Source organism: Triturus cristatus, chromosome 3_1, assembly GCF_964204655.1.
Source record: "Triturus cristatus chromosome 3_1, aTriCri1.1, whole genome shotgun sequence".
Taxonomy (NCBI): Eukaryota; Metazoa; Chordata; class Amphibia; order Caudata; family Salamandridae; genus Triturus; species Triturus cristatus.
The window spans coordinates 445,145,750-445,160,273 of NC_140583.1; the positions used below are offsets into that span (position 1 = coordinate 445,145,750).

The window sequence follows — 14,524 nt, forward strand, 5'->3', positions numbered from 1 at the left end:
TGATAGTTAGCCGTTAGGCCAGACCTCCCCTCCCGACTGACTCAGCGGCGCTCAAATTGTCGGATACTATGCGGTTAATGTGATGGGCTCTTCTCTATCCTTAGCGTATTTGAACACCAGCTCCCGACACTAAAGGACAGCTTTCTTTTGTAACTTAAAGGGGGCCTCCATTGATTGGAGGCTGCTAGCTTTTGGGGGCGCGGTTGAAATCTCACGCCATGAAGGAATGTTGGTCCGGGTTGGGACCTGACAAAGGGTACTTTTCATTTAGTGATCTAAATCGATTCCAATTGACATGTGGGTCCAGGGGCCTGGGTGCCCATTATTAAGGACTGGACGGGAGCTGCCCTGCCCCCCCATTTCGGATTGCCCTCCCCCTGGGGTGTGGCCAGCCAGCCCCGCCCTGGGAGTTCAGCAGCAGGATGAGGCCTAGTCTCCCATAGGCATTCGCAATGGAGGGCGCTAGTGAGGATACCCGATCGGCAAATCATGTCCAGCAGCCCTGAATTTCTCGAACGCAAGTAAAGGCTTGGATTTCTAATATTGTCTAATTGGTCCTTCTTTTGAATTATGGTACAGTGAATTATGAGGTGCGCATGAAATGGTTGGTACATTATTGGGGGTTTTGACTTACTGCATAGTTGGGTTTGACGTTTGCACAAGTCATTGCTTTTCCAGACGTAACTGCCTGCTATGATTGTGGCCCTTGTCCCTGCTGGGCTGGGTTCCCTGTCTTCTGTTTCTGTTGCCATGCTTTTGCCCAACTGCTTGATCCATGTTACAGTGGTGCAGTAGCTGGCTCACTTCCCTGAGGCTGTGTATGGTTAGGTCGGGTCCCTCTGTGTTTGGTTTTGTGGCTGGGGTTTTGCGGGGACTGGCCCATGTCCATCTACCACTGTGCTTGATATGCTTTTAGCAGGCATCGGTCGGCCATGTGGCCCATCCTGTGGTAATAGTAATGTTCACTGAGGTATGGCTGGTGCCAAAGTCCCTGTCTTCTGCCGTAATAGTTAGGTTGGAACCCTCTGGGGTTTTGCTGCGCAGTCCCCTTCAAGACTGGTGCCATTTGTATGCTTGCGACCTTCTTGAGAGCGGTGGTTTTCAATTTGTGTTGAACCAACTTAGTGCTGTCTCTCTGGGTCTGCTCTTGTTTCGCCCCATCCTTCTCTTGTTTCATTTTGTAATAGTGCAATATGTGGTCCTGTATCTCCCACTCGGGTTTGGTATCTAACCCTGCTACACTGTCCAAACCACTATGTATCTCGGTGGGTAGCCTCTTTTTGTGGATGTTATAAAAGGATACGACTTACGGGCCCGTCAGTCCATGGCTGACCTGTCTCTTGTCCCTATTGTTCCCTCATTCTGTCCAGAAACTTAGTCATGGTCTCCCTAGATTTCATAGAATCTGTCTGTCATTAACCCGCATACATCTGGGCAGTCAGGGAATATTTCCCTCAGGGGGGTGCAGATTTGGTGCCTGTATGAATTAAATGTGGCCCCATCATGCGCCATGTGTGTCAGCGTGACTGCTGGGATGCGAGCTCTGGTGAACACTGTGTTAGTCTGTCTGATGAGGCTTCTTAGTAGGCTTTTTACATCCCTTATCGCTAGATTTACTCCTGCGGTGTTCTCCACAAAACATGAGCCATTTACCCCTCCATTCAGCAGGGGCTGCAATTTGGTCCTTAGCCCTTTTTCATCCATCTGAGCCCAGGGCACATAGATGCTCGCAGATGTGCCCTTCTGCAGTAGTGGGTACATGTCAGCATGGGGGACCTCCACTGTTTTTTTTCCTAGCGTAGCGGTCCCATCTTTTTAGGCAAACATTCATGAAGGAGAAGTTCCACTTTGGATCTCTCCCTCCATGCCGGATGCAGTCTTTCGCAACAGCCACCTCCTCGGTTTCGAAGGATCCCTCTTCCGGCCAGGGCTCCTCATACTGGTCCTTTCCCTCGGTTCAGTGGGCTAGCAGGTGGCAAGACGGCCGTGCGAAAATCTCAACTTCCTCTCATGCCACTATCTCCCTTGGGGGTCAGCCTATCTGTCCTGTGCGTTCGGGAGGAGCACCGGACGCCTTCGTCGCTTCTCCTCTCTTGCTCATGCAAAGGTGTCATCCTACTTCGCCTATGTCTTAGTTGAGTTTGCACCAGGCTACCTTGGTCTCCGATTTCCTAGTCCGCCCCTCTCCTACGCTGACAATCTGGTGAGGTTCGGATGCCAGCTGGAAGCCTCTCCTCTAGTTCTTCCTCTGACACTTCCTTGAATGGAGGAGGACGCCTGCTCTGCGTTCTGGCTGAGCTTCTGTGGCATGGGCTGGCTCTCCCTCTCCTTAGTTCATACCTTTCCTCTAATAGATTGCCTCCTTCAATCTGAGCTATGCGTAGTTCTTTTTAATCGAAACTTGCCTTCAAACTTGCTACACGTTGTTTCTGAGGCTACCTGAGCAATCCTACGGCTCCCACCCCTTCGTCGGATCATGGTGGATTGGGACCCTGTTCCTCATTCCCGCTAGTCATATCGCTGTCCGGAACTGCTATGAAGCTCCCTGTTATCCAAGTGTGTTCACTTGACCCGGTGGGAGTGTGCGTTCTTCGCGCCACTTGGGATTGATTGGCCGAATTAGACAGATTTGGGGGGGGGGTCGAGCTTCGGGGAGCCCTAGCACTGGACTGGGGTGCTGCCTGGGCCTGCTGGCCTCTTAGACCCTCATGCCTAGACCTAACAGTCCATTGACGGTAGAGGATCATCCGGCCCTCTCAACTGGCGGGTTGGAGTATCCTAGTGCAGGGATAGCTGCATCGAGATCACCTCCATGCCTGCATATGGCGGGCGAGGTGCGGACTCTTTGCTTTTTGTCTGTGGGCTAGTATCGTATCTGCCTGGACCTCCTGAAAGATGGCCCAGAGTTCTAATAGTGCCTCTCTCCTGTCCTCCTTCTGTCCTGCGTATTTAGTCCGTATGTGTGTCCTCGTGTTTTCGATTGTTAGTGTTGAAGGCTCCCTCTTCTGGCCAGCGAATCATGTGCGCCTTAGTGTGTTCGTGCCATTAATGTTACTTGTTAAATGTTTTTTGCCTGTGTGGGGAACCTGGTTTGCATGTGTTTTAGTGGTGACTCCAGCATAGGTTGGGTTATTTTTAAGGGACAGACACACCGTAGTTTTTCTTGGTTTTTGGGGGGAATTTTTGAGTTCTACCCTGGTCATGGGGAATCTATTATACACCAGGATTGCTGGTCCTAACTACTTATTAAGAACTCAATGCTATGTACAGATGCATCAATTCACAAATACAAAATAGCAATGTATATGAACGGTTACAACCTGGAAGACGATGTAATAGTTAAAGCGTCATGAAATTGGCAGTAAATAGCAGACTTTACTGTAATATGAAATAACAATTGTGAAAATAGCAAGATCTTCCTATAGGCAAAAACAAAACACAATATTAAGACAAAATCTAGTTGCATTAATCTACCAGCACCACAGTATCAAATCATCGCATCAAATACCTTGAATCAGTTTCAAGACTGCAAGAAGATAAAACTGACAGAGAAAACAATTATACTGTCAAAAATACCTTAGCCCACTCCTAGCACATGCTATCATGTGACCAGGGTAAGCCTTGCATGGTAGGGGGCGGAGCTTGGCTCGCGGCGAAGATGGCTGCTTGAGCCTCGGGCTCCAGAGCAAAGAATAATCATCCTACAAAAATCCTGCCTCACATGCCATGTAACTCGACCGGTGGTGGTGACCCGAGCACCGGAACTTGTAAGCAACCTGAGATTGATAATCCGGACCTTGAGGAAGCCGTTGGTACCGAGGAATCTGCAGCGGACGGCCGTGGAGCGAGAGGCCTCTGATCCCCGAGAACCAGTAAGGTTTGAGGCAGAGCGACGTCGCCGTGCGAGCGGCATAACACACGCTGATAGGTCGGTCCTTCCCACAGTAGAGGCCCGGACCGGAGCAGATCGGTAAGCGCGACACAGGCACTGGTGGAAGCACCGCTGCGGATGAGCAGCGATCGGGGGAGTCTGCCCTCGAAGGTGCGGGGCACATTTATTGGAACCCTCGGCTAGCGCGGAGAGCTCACCTGCACACTTGCTCCCTCTTCACCCACCCGGCACGCGTGTGGCGGCCGGGTTCAGCATGGAAGAGCGCTGTGGTGTAGAATAACTGGTGCAGTGAAGGAGCACGATAGGTGTATGAGAGGCGCCACGACGTCACGACAGCACTCGGCGGGCTGGGGCATTGCTTGGAGCCACCAATTTGCCTGTGGTCAGGAGGGACACCTTCACCAGCCACCACGTGTAGTCCCACAGCAGGAGCGGCAATTGCATGCGTGGCACCAAAGATGCAGGTGCGAACAGCGAGGTGGGTTCGGGGCGTAACATAATTGAGCAGGAGCTTGGCAGGCCTGACCGGTTTGCTTCATATTGAAGGTGTGGCGCCGAAAGGGATATTGCAGCAGATTCTCTTGTACATCCCTGCACTTCCGCTACCGAGTTCGGGACACAACGACATAGTATAGAAGGAGGGCTCCGACGGCTGTGACTGGCTGGTGTACTTGTGACTGGGTTCAGAGCACTGCTCAGCACTGGGCACTGAGAAAGAGGTGAGGCTGCAGTCACGGCGGAAAGACGCTCTGCACAAGAATAACGCAGATGGAGAGGAGGCGGGAGCCTTATCCAGGAGGTGCTTGCTCGGATAAGACAATCCTTCTAGGATGTGGCGTGAAGGACAGAGCTGAGCTGGACTGAAGTGGAGGCACGGTGAGTCGCATTGTTGAAGCCGGATTATCACTGCGACTGGGGGGGGGGGTGCCTGGCTGCGGCAGTGTCCCTGCTCTGGGCCCCAGCAGAGTGGTGAGCGGGGAGCCGTCGTGGCGGGGGGGGCTCCCTATGGTACAACTCTACTAGCCTAGATGTACAACCGCACGTGGAGTATCAGTCCCTGGTGGAACCTGGGTTGAGGCGGTGCGAGGTCTGGACAAGAGGCGGGAAGTAACAGGAAAAGCACCATATGATGGGATCGTTCTATGACGCCGCAATCACATACCACGCAGCGACTTAGGTCCGACGTCCTAGGAAGTTTGTTACTGGTGAGGAGTTTTCTCGTAAACCTGTATCATCTAGCTCCTGAGGGGGCAGTTGGCGCAGCTGTGTGTATCGGCAAGCTGCAGTAGTATATACGATGGGCAAGTCGGACAGGACCCAGTCGAAACTGACATTTGAGCACAAGCGCTCTAAAACCCAAAAACCTGATGTGGGGGAAGAAAATAGACCAACTCCCCGATTGATGAAGGACAGGATATCTGGAGTATCCATGGAGAAAGGATTGCAGAGTGGCATTACCTCCTTGGGCACAAAGATTGATGCCCTTTCATATAGTATGGATCGGATAGGGGAACGGCTAGACAAGCATGCCGAGAGATTGGACATGTCTGAGCGGCTTTCAGAAGTCGAGGAAGCGCAGACTACGCTGGATACAGAACATAAAAAGCTTGGACGGATCATGCAGGTGCTGCAGGATAAAACTGAGGACCTTGAGGCCCGTTCACAATGCTGCAATTTTCGGATCACGGGCCTGCCGGAGACGACGCCAACTGGGAACATGGAGTGCTTCGTGGAGAAAATCCTGGTTGAACTACATGGCGCGGAAGTGTTTTCAAATATGTTTGTGGTGGAGAGAGTGCACAGATCTTTGGGCCCCCGGCCCCCACCGGGTGCGCCACCGCGTCCAATAATAGCAAAACTATTGAACTACCGGGACAGGTATGCGGCTCTACGCATGGCGAGGGACAAACAGACGCTGCCCTATGAAGGTTCGAACATTTCACTCTATCCGGATTTCACTTCCCGAGTGCAGGAAGCTCGTCTGCAATTTATCCCACTAAAGAAGCAGTTGCGGGAGTTGGGATTGGATTACGCGATGCTGTATCTGGCCAAGTTGCGGGTGATTAGGCAAGGGAGGTCCCACATCTTCATTGATCCAAAGGCACAGCAGAAGGCGCTAAAAGAGTGGAATAAAGAGCAGAAGCGGAGTCCGGAGAGACAGTTGCGGGAAGAAGCCACTGGGGGATCGCTGGAGGAACAAGACTGAGTCTGGCTAGACGGCAAGCATGTGTTAAAGTTTTCCATTTTATCTGGGGAGGGGGTAGGAGGGGAGTACGAAGGTATGGTGTATAATGCTGTTATGAATTGGGCACTTATTGATATATTGCTATACAGATTGCCAGTCATTAGGCAGGCTACCATGTGGGTAGTGGTCAAAAGAGCATAGGCAGACGGACTGGTTTTGACCTTAGTGGAGGCCACAGGACTCAATCAGCACAGCGTGCACTCTAAGAGGGTACACAACACGGTGATGCGGGTCACACACTGATAAGCGTAGTATTCCATTCTGGCTTAGCGGTGGGGCCTTGACTTGTATTCTGCGCTCGGAGGTCGAGGCTATGTACAAAGTGACATCTCTTTATAGGTTGAGTATGGAGCGACCTCCGCCCGCGAGTGTAAAACGCCACTTTTGGTTTAAGTTGTTCGGGTGGGTAGAGGGAGGTGTGGGAAGACCCTATACAGGATGCAGCGTGGCTGAGTTGTGGGTGGTCTGCTGTGGGGGGAGGGGTGGGTCACAGTTCTTTATTAGGTTAGTCTGGTCAGACAAATTGCCACATATTTTCAACTACACAGGTCACCTGCAGGACTCAGGACGATACGTAATGTGCAATAGACAGGACGGTAATGACTAGCGAGTCCACTTCCCAGAGACCGGTGGACTCCATAAGAGTGGTGACTTGGAACGTAAGAGGCCTGAATGATCACCGGAAACTACATAAAGTATTACACTACCTCACTCGGCACAACACTGACATTGCCTTCCTACAGGAGACGCACCTCCCGAACCAGAGCCCCATGATGCGAACTAGGGGTTTGGTGGTTAATGTTAATGCGGCCGGCTTCACAACACACGCTAGGGGGGTAATGACTTGGGCTAATCCCAGGTCGGACTACAAGCTACAATTGTTGTCGGCTGATTGCGGCGGTAGGTTTGTGATCTCGCGCTGTCAGGGTAGGGGTCTAGACTTATCATTGGTTAATGTATATGGCCCCAACTATGACTGCCCGGACTTCTTCACCACGCTAGCCAACATAGTAAGAGACAGCGGGATGCCTCAAATCCTCTGGGGAGGAGATTTCAATATGGTTAGGAACCCAAGCCTAGACAGATCAGGGGGTCCAATCAGAAGTCGGCGACGGCGGTTAAAACGTTGGATAGGGCAATGATCAGTATGGCACTTACGGATGTGTGGAGAACGCTCAATCCTACGGAAGGAGTTTTTACGCACTACTCCGCTTACTATAACCTACACACACGTATTGATTACTGGCTCGTTTCAACGTCACTTAGGTCGCAGGTCCATTTGTGTCCGGTTCAGCCATGTACCCTATTGGATCATTCTCCTATACTACTAGTCCACACCTAAGAAGTCCATACCTCCATTCACATGGCGGTTTCCCCCATACTCTACTGGATCCCCTCTTTAAAGAAGAGATGGCGGAATCGATAGTGACGTTTTTTGACACCAATATTGGTTCAGTAGATAGTTTTCAAACGGTTTGGGAAGCGTTTAAGGTGTATGTCAGAGGGGTGGCCATTAACAAGGACTCTGGGGTGCTTCGAGATATCCGACAGAGATTGTCGAATCTGGAGCGCAAATTGGGGGAATTGGAGACCAGACAGCAGTCAGGGATAGAAGAGGGCACTACAGAAGAGCTAAAGAAATTGTTAAAAGAATATCATGAGGCAGAAGACAACGAAGTGCAACATCTGGGGAAGTATGCCACAGCACGAGTGTATGGAGAGGGCGACAGGCCTGGTTCAGTACTAGCAAATATTCTTAAAGCCCGGCGGGGAAAAACCTCCATCACTAAGGTCAGATCGGAAGGGGGGGAGCTGCTTACAGAGGAGGCAGACATTGCTAATTGCTTCAAATTGTATTATTCAACCCTGTACGCTTCACGTCAGAGCGATATGGATGGGTAAATAGTGAACTGGAGCACATTAAGTTACCCTTCCTGACTAATTCGCATAGGGAATTCCTGGCCCTCCCCATAGAAAAGGACGAGATCTTGGAGGCACTAGCTGGTATGAAGGCGAACAGTGCCCCGGGTGCGGATGGCCTCACAGTAACTTTCTACAAAACCTTCATAGATCTCCTACTCCCACATATATCAGAGTTGTTTGATGACATGTGTGTAACGGGCCAAATGCCCTAGGTAAGCCCCCGGAGGAGTGCAGCTCTTACCGACCGCTCTCCCTGCTCAACTTGGACACTAAGTTGTTTGCGAAAGTCTTGGCCGCGGGCCTGGCCCTGCTAACTCCGGAGCTGGCCGCTCCGGAGCAGGCAGGGTTTGTAACCGGTAGAAACCTCACTTATAATTTGCGTACGGTGTTTGGCACAATGCAACATGTCCGGCGGGATTCTAAGGCGCTTGCTGTCTTCCTAGACATGGAGAAGGCGTTCGACTCGGTGGAATGGTCTTTCATGCTACAGGTTTTGACTAGAATGGGACTGGGTCTGGTCTTTTTGCAGATGATTGGGGTGCTATACAATGCACCTACTGCGAGGATACGGCTGGGGGACTTGATCACAGACGCTATCCCTATATCGTGGGGATCATGTCAAGGCTGTCCCTTATCGCCAATACTATATGCCTTGATTGCCGAGCCTTTGGCGTGTGCACTCCCGGAATATCATAGCCTTAGGGGAGTGAGTTTTCCTACCTACAAGATAGTGGCCTCCACGTACGCAGATGACACCCTGCTCTACGTCCGAGACCCTGAAAACAATCTGTCTCCGGTGTTGCGGGAGGTGGTGCACTTTGGGGTACTTTCTGGACTGAAGGTCAATTGGTCTAAGTCCATCGCCTTTCCGCTCACCCCGTCCACTACCCCATTCGAGATGGAATACCCGCTGCAGTGGTCAGATGATTCGGTCAGATACCTTGGGATTAGGTTACATACGGAATCTGAAATAGTTCTTAGAGAGAACTATGGGAGGGGGGTTGATAAACTAGAAGATGATGTAGAAACTTGGATCGGGCTTCCTCTGTCACTGGTTGGTAGGATATCAATTATGAAGATGGTGGTGCTACCTAGATTTCTATTCTTTTTTACTAATGTCCCTATAGTGCTGCCGTGCGCCTTTTTTGCCAGGCTCAAATCTCTGGTGCGGTTGGCGTGGGCGGGCAAGCAGGCTCGTGTCAGCTGGCGAGTGCTGACATTGCCTTATCATATGGGGGGCCTGGGCGAGCCTGATCTGGAGTTGTATTATAGAGTGGCGCAGGGAGCACAGGCGCATAGTTGGATTAATGGTGCGGAATCCGTTCCATATCTTAAGCTAGAGGGATTGTTTGCCGATCCTCTCCCACTCCCGCCAGTCATCTTTGAGCCGGTCGACCGCAGAACGGGGTTTTTGGACTCCCTAAACTCAACTAGGCATGCATGGAATAACATATTGCAGCAAACGGCGGGGGCCTTATTATACTCTCCGGAGATGCCCTTGGATTGGGCGGTTTGGCTGTCCCCTTGCAGAGATAGGGGGGTGGTGCGAGCCCTCCGTGCACTGGGAATCCACACGGTGGGGGAACTGTTTGCAGATGGTGTCGATAAAACATGGGATGAAGTTGCGGCCACGGTGGAAGCTCCCACTTTGCTGCAGCGTTTTCAATAACACAGGGTGAGTGGGGCATTGCGGTCGAACCCCCTGAGGTTGTGGAATTATCGTATCTCATCAAAACTAAATCTCCCCGTAAGTTAATTTCCAAATTATACAACATTGCAATGTCACAGAGAGTTCACCAGTACACCAAGGCCAGACTGGCCTGGCAGAGGGATCTGGACACTGTGATAGAGGACGCCATGTGGGCGTATTGCTGTGACGGCACGCGTAGAATATCACTGCATGGCAAACATACTGATCCATTTTAAATATATCAATAGAGTCTATTATATGCCAGAAAGATTGCACAGGTATGGCTTACGTGAGGGTCGACTTGTGATAGATGCTGCTACCCGACGGCGGACTTTATCCACTTAGCGTGGGATTGCCGTGGTGTTTACAAATTCTGGGACGCCATATTTCGAAAGATAGGAGCGATGGTGGAGCTGGAGCTCCCCCCTGACCCAGTAGTGGCGCTGCTGGGCTACTCTAGAAAACTACCGAAGGCTGCGCGCAAGCTGGTGGACTTGGGATTATTGATGGCAAAGCGCAGGGTACCAATGTGCTGGATGCAGGGGCCCTTGCCCACAGTGGCGCAATGGACTCTGGACGTGCTCTACTGCTGCACGCAATCTGAGAATTTTAGTGAACTTCTCCCACCGCGGAGCAGGCCAAAGAGCTTCTGGGGACTATACACTGCTTATCTTAGAGAGGGCGGTGAGGGCATAGTGATGGGGACAAATGACGGGACAGATACTGGCACTGCTGCTGCCTGAGGAGATTAGGGGACAGTCTTTAGGGGATGGATGGGTTCCACAGACAGAGGGGTTGGAGGGGTACAGGATGAGAATGGGACTGGAAAGGGGGGGACACAATGGTTATCAATCGACAGCCACAAGTCTTATAGGGAGAAGGCGGAGTGTAGTATCTTCTGAATCCGGTCTTAACAACTGCGTAGTGTGTAAGATTATAGCTCTATGGACAGCGACTGGTCAGACACCTCAAAGTTTGTGGGGAGGGTATTGGTTCCTTTGTAGTTCTAATGAGAAAACTTTGCATTCGCATATGGGAAACGTATACGGGATTTGACATACAACAAAGTATTATTTGCAGAATGTATGGCATTACAACTGTTGGGCACGCTGTGATGGGACGTGCCTTTCAGAGTGAATGCAGCCGGCCTCAGGGTTGTAGGAGTATTGCTGTGTATGTCAACATTTGCCTTCAGTTAAAAAACAAAACAAAAACTTGCATGGTACACAGGACTAAATGAGTCCGTTAGTCTGGCAATATCGGCTCCGGTACAATGAAAACAACAATCAATTTTTTAATGGAGAAAAGAACACCCAAGGGCTTACTGTACCATCTGTGTCACGCTTAGCAGTCCAAGCGAACAACACCTCTCACTTCTTTCAAATACCAACATTGTTTAAGAGACCGGTATTACTGAGAAAGTTCTTTTAGACAGAAAAATAAGATCCAGGTGTAGGCCCTATATCACGCCCAGGAACTATGCGTGCCATCTGTATCACGCCCAGCGTCCAAGCAGTGAGGCCTCAGCCCTGTATCACACCCAGGGACAAGCGTACCATCTGTGTCGACACAGCGGTCCAAGCGACAACCAATTCACCCTTCCTAGCGTGCTGACTATCGTAAAAAGGTGACCCCCATGGGAACGCCTTCGAGGCTGCCTTACAATTACTCAGTTTGGGCACATAAAATAGGTAACATGCCAGATTTCTGGCAGTGGCAGGGCTTTCAGGTTACATTTTTGTGCTTCTTCCTAGTTTGCCATATGTCAAATGTTGGAGACTAAGGATCATCACCTTGGGTGAAATTAAGGAACTTGAAAAGAAGGAAATTCTTCAACACTACACACCGCTTCCTTGAAGAGTCAGTAGTCGCCAATGCAGTTAGGAAAACAAAAAGGTTTTCAAGATTGTTAAAGATCTCGCCCACTCAGACTGCATAAAACAAATAGAACCAACGCAGGAACTATGCAATAAACTTTCAGACTGTCCTCCCCCATCTGATGTATTTTATTTATTTGTGAAATTGATTTTTTTTCTAATCCAAAACCTTCTAAATTCGCAGTTTATTCTCACAGATAAACCTTAACCATCTCCCCAGACGTACCCAAAGTAACTGACAAGATGTTTCAGGCGCTAAATTTTAATCGGCAAAACTAAACTGTCAACTTGTTTTGGCTCCTTTTGGCTATATAATGCAATTAGAGGTTTCCCAAGATTCTAAAATGGCCTCCCGAACAAACGTCACAAATGTAGAATGATGTGCTAAAGAAATTTTCTTTCGGTTTCTATTATTTCTGCCTGCTAGTCCGCGGAAACAATTGTTCCATTTAAGTCTGTAATTGACTAATTAATTTTTATTGTAATTAGCGGAGGTCAGGTAGACACGCTCCGAAACCGCGACTTCCCACAAACACGGTCCGCCGACCACCGACAGCAAAACGACAAAAAGCACAAACAGCAGGCTTTGCACGTCTAAGCGACAACGGACGGTTTTGGATCTTGTGCCCAACCACCACCCAGGCAACAAGTCTAGTAATATCACCCAAAATGAATTACTTAATACCACAACATGTCAGATGAATAATCTGCAAGAAAAAACACAACCAGTCAAACAGTCCAAGTCTGACAAACCATGCATAAAGATCAAAACGGCAAGATCACACTCTAGTTCAAAATTCGGCAAGACCAGATATTATCATGAATACACATCGTAACCCCAATCATACAAGTGTACAACGCCAATCTTACCACTTGGTATATTTAACATAATGAGGTAGTTAAACTTATCTGATCCGCGGCAGCCAAAAAAGAAGGGAGATCAGAGTCTTCTTGCCATTTACTAGGTTCACATTTTTCTTTTGAAGTGTTCTGATTTCTGTAAAGTGGCTGTGCGGAAGCAAAATAAAGAAGACTGCAATAATGTTAGCCTCCGGTCTTGACATAAAATTGTCCTCTTGCTTTCCCAACCAGCAAGAAAACTGGTGGTACAGTATACAATCTTAAACAGGATTGATTACTGTAATGCCCTCTTACAGGGAATCCAAGATTACCTGCTTAAAAGACTTATTAGAACACCTGTAGTAGTAGCTAAATTAGCCCTGAATAAATTATGGTTTGATTCTGCAAAAGAAATCTTAAAAGAACTGCACTTGCTACTATTGAAAGAGAGAAGCGTTTTTAAAGCAATGTGTAGTCCATAAGGTCCTAAATGGATCTGGACTAAGACTCTTACAGGATAAATGTACCTACTATGAACCAGCAAGGAGGCTGAGATCATCCACAGCTAGCCTAGTACATGTTCCCAGGTTTAGGAAAAGCGGGGTAGGAGGGGGGAGCTTTCCAAGTCAGGGCAGCACAAGCCTGGAATAAGCTTCCCATCTCCCTTAGAAGACACAGAGACCTACTTCATTTTAGGAAGGACCTAAATACCTGGCTCTACCCTAAATACGTTTTAGGGTGGAGTCGGTACCAGTTATCCCAGTCCTTTGATCTGTTTGGATGAATTATCATAGTGCCAAGATGCTTGCCATGTGAACGTCTCGTTTTACAAATGAACAACAAGAATAATAATAATAAAAAGATATGGTCTCTTACCTTCTGACGACAGCTTCAGAACAGACCTCTGGCCGGCGGATTCATAAGCGCTTCCAATCAATTGTGGCATCTGCTTATCTTCCTTGCTGTGCAGATGTGAATCCATCCGGGCGGGTTCCCTTTCTTTTGGCTGCAGTCAGTCTCAAGGTACCAATCTCTCATATCTGGCTCACCAAAATGTTGCACGAATATAAATTTACCTTGAAAAACAAAAGACAAAAGGTGTTTGGCAAAACTGGAACAGCTGGTTTAATTAAACACTCCACTTCGGCCAGGAGTCCAGCTTATAGAAACAAGTCTGAGGACTGTCTCAAAGTACAGTCAATCCGTGGGAGTTTTTTACAGTTTTGGGTGTCATATAATACATATGACGATCCTTGTTTGATAAAAGAATGTAGGCCATGTCTGTGGAGTTGTAAATTAAAGACCCCAGACAACAAGTGCATGTGGGCCTCGACCTTGCATTGACACAATGTGGGCCAGTGGGTACTGTGTCCAGATGTCCGGCATAAGGGGCACGTAATTGTGTGTGCTTTGTCCTGATTGGCTAAATGTTCTAAGTCCATATGGCATCTGGCGTTATGGTATTTTGGAAATGCACGCGTGCCACTGGCCATGTGTGCTTTATTGAGGGAAATTTCCCTAGACGATTGTGGTGTTGCTGCGCTTATCTGGGGGTTGGACCTGAGTTTCCTATTCACACGCTTCTCCACCGGCTGCATGCCACCCCACCTGTGACCCGTCAAGTCGGTTACCGTGGGCCTAGGTTGCAGAGCTTGCCTGATCATGTATTTCTGAGTCTGGGTTGATGGAGAGTTTGTGACCGGCAAATTTGATAATATGCGAGTGTACCATTATAAGCATTGGTATAGTTTTTATCAATATCACAGAACAGTTAATTTAAATTGCTAGAACTTACCAGTGGCGTAGTGATTTACAATGTAAAGGTAGAAAAACGTTCCTGTGTGGTCTTGGGGCTAGATCTGACCCCAAATCAAGTATTGTCCTTGAAAGGAGAGCTAGCCTCAACGAAATATTGACTTTGTTCTAAAAAAAAAAAAACTAAAAAAAAAAAAAGGGGCTGCCTATCAAGCCACCAGATCATGAGGTAGTCAACAACCTATAGATCATAAACATTCACAAAGGAGTAGATAAATAGGAATTTAGTTGATGTTCACACA

General features: G+C 48.9%; 1 protein-coding gene across 2 annotated transcripts in view; it reads left to right on the top strand.

Moving 5' to 3' along the window:
• Positions 1-14,524, top strand: part of TRPM7 (transient receptor potential cation channel subfamily M member 7) — a 2,096,104-nt gene that overhangs the window by 549,332 nt on the left and 1,532,248 nt on the right. The gene's annotated exons all lie outside the window — the stretch shown is intronic.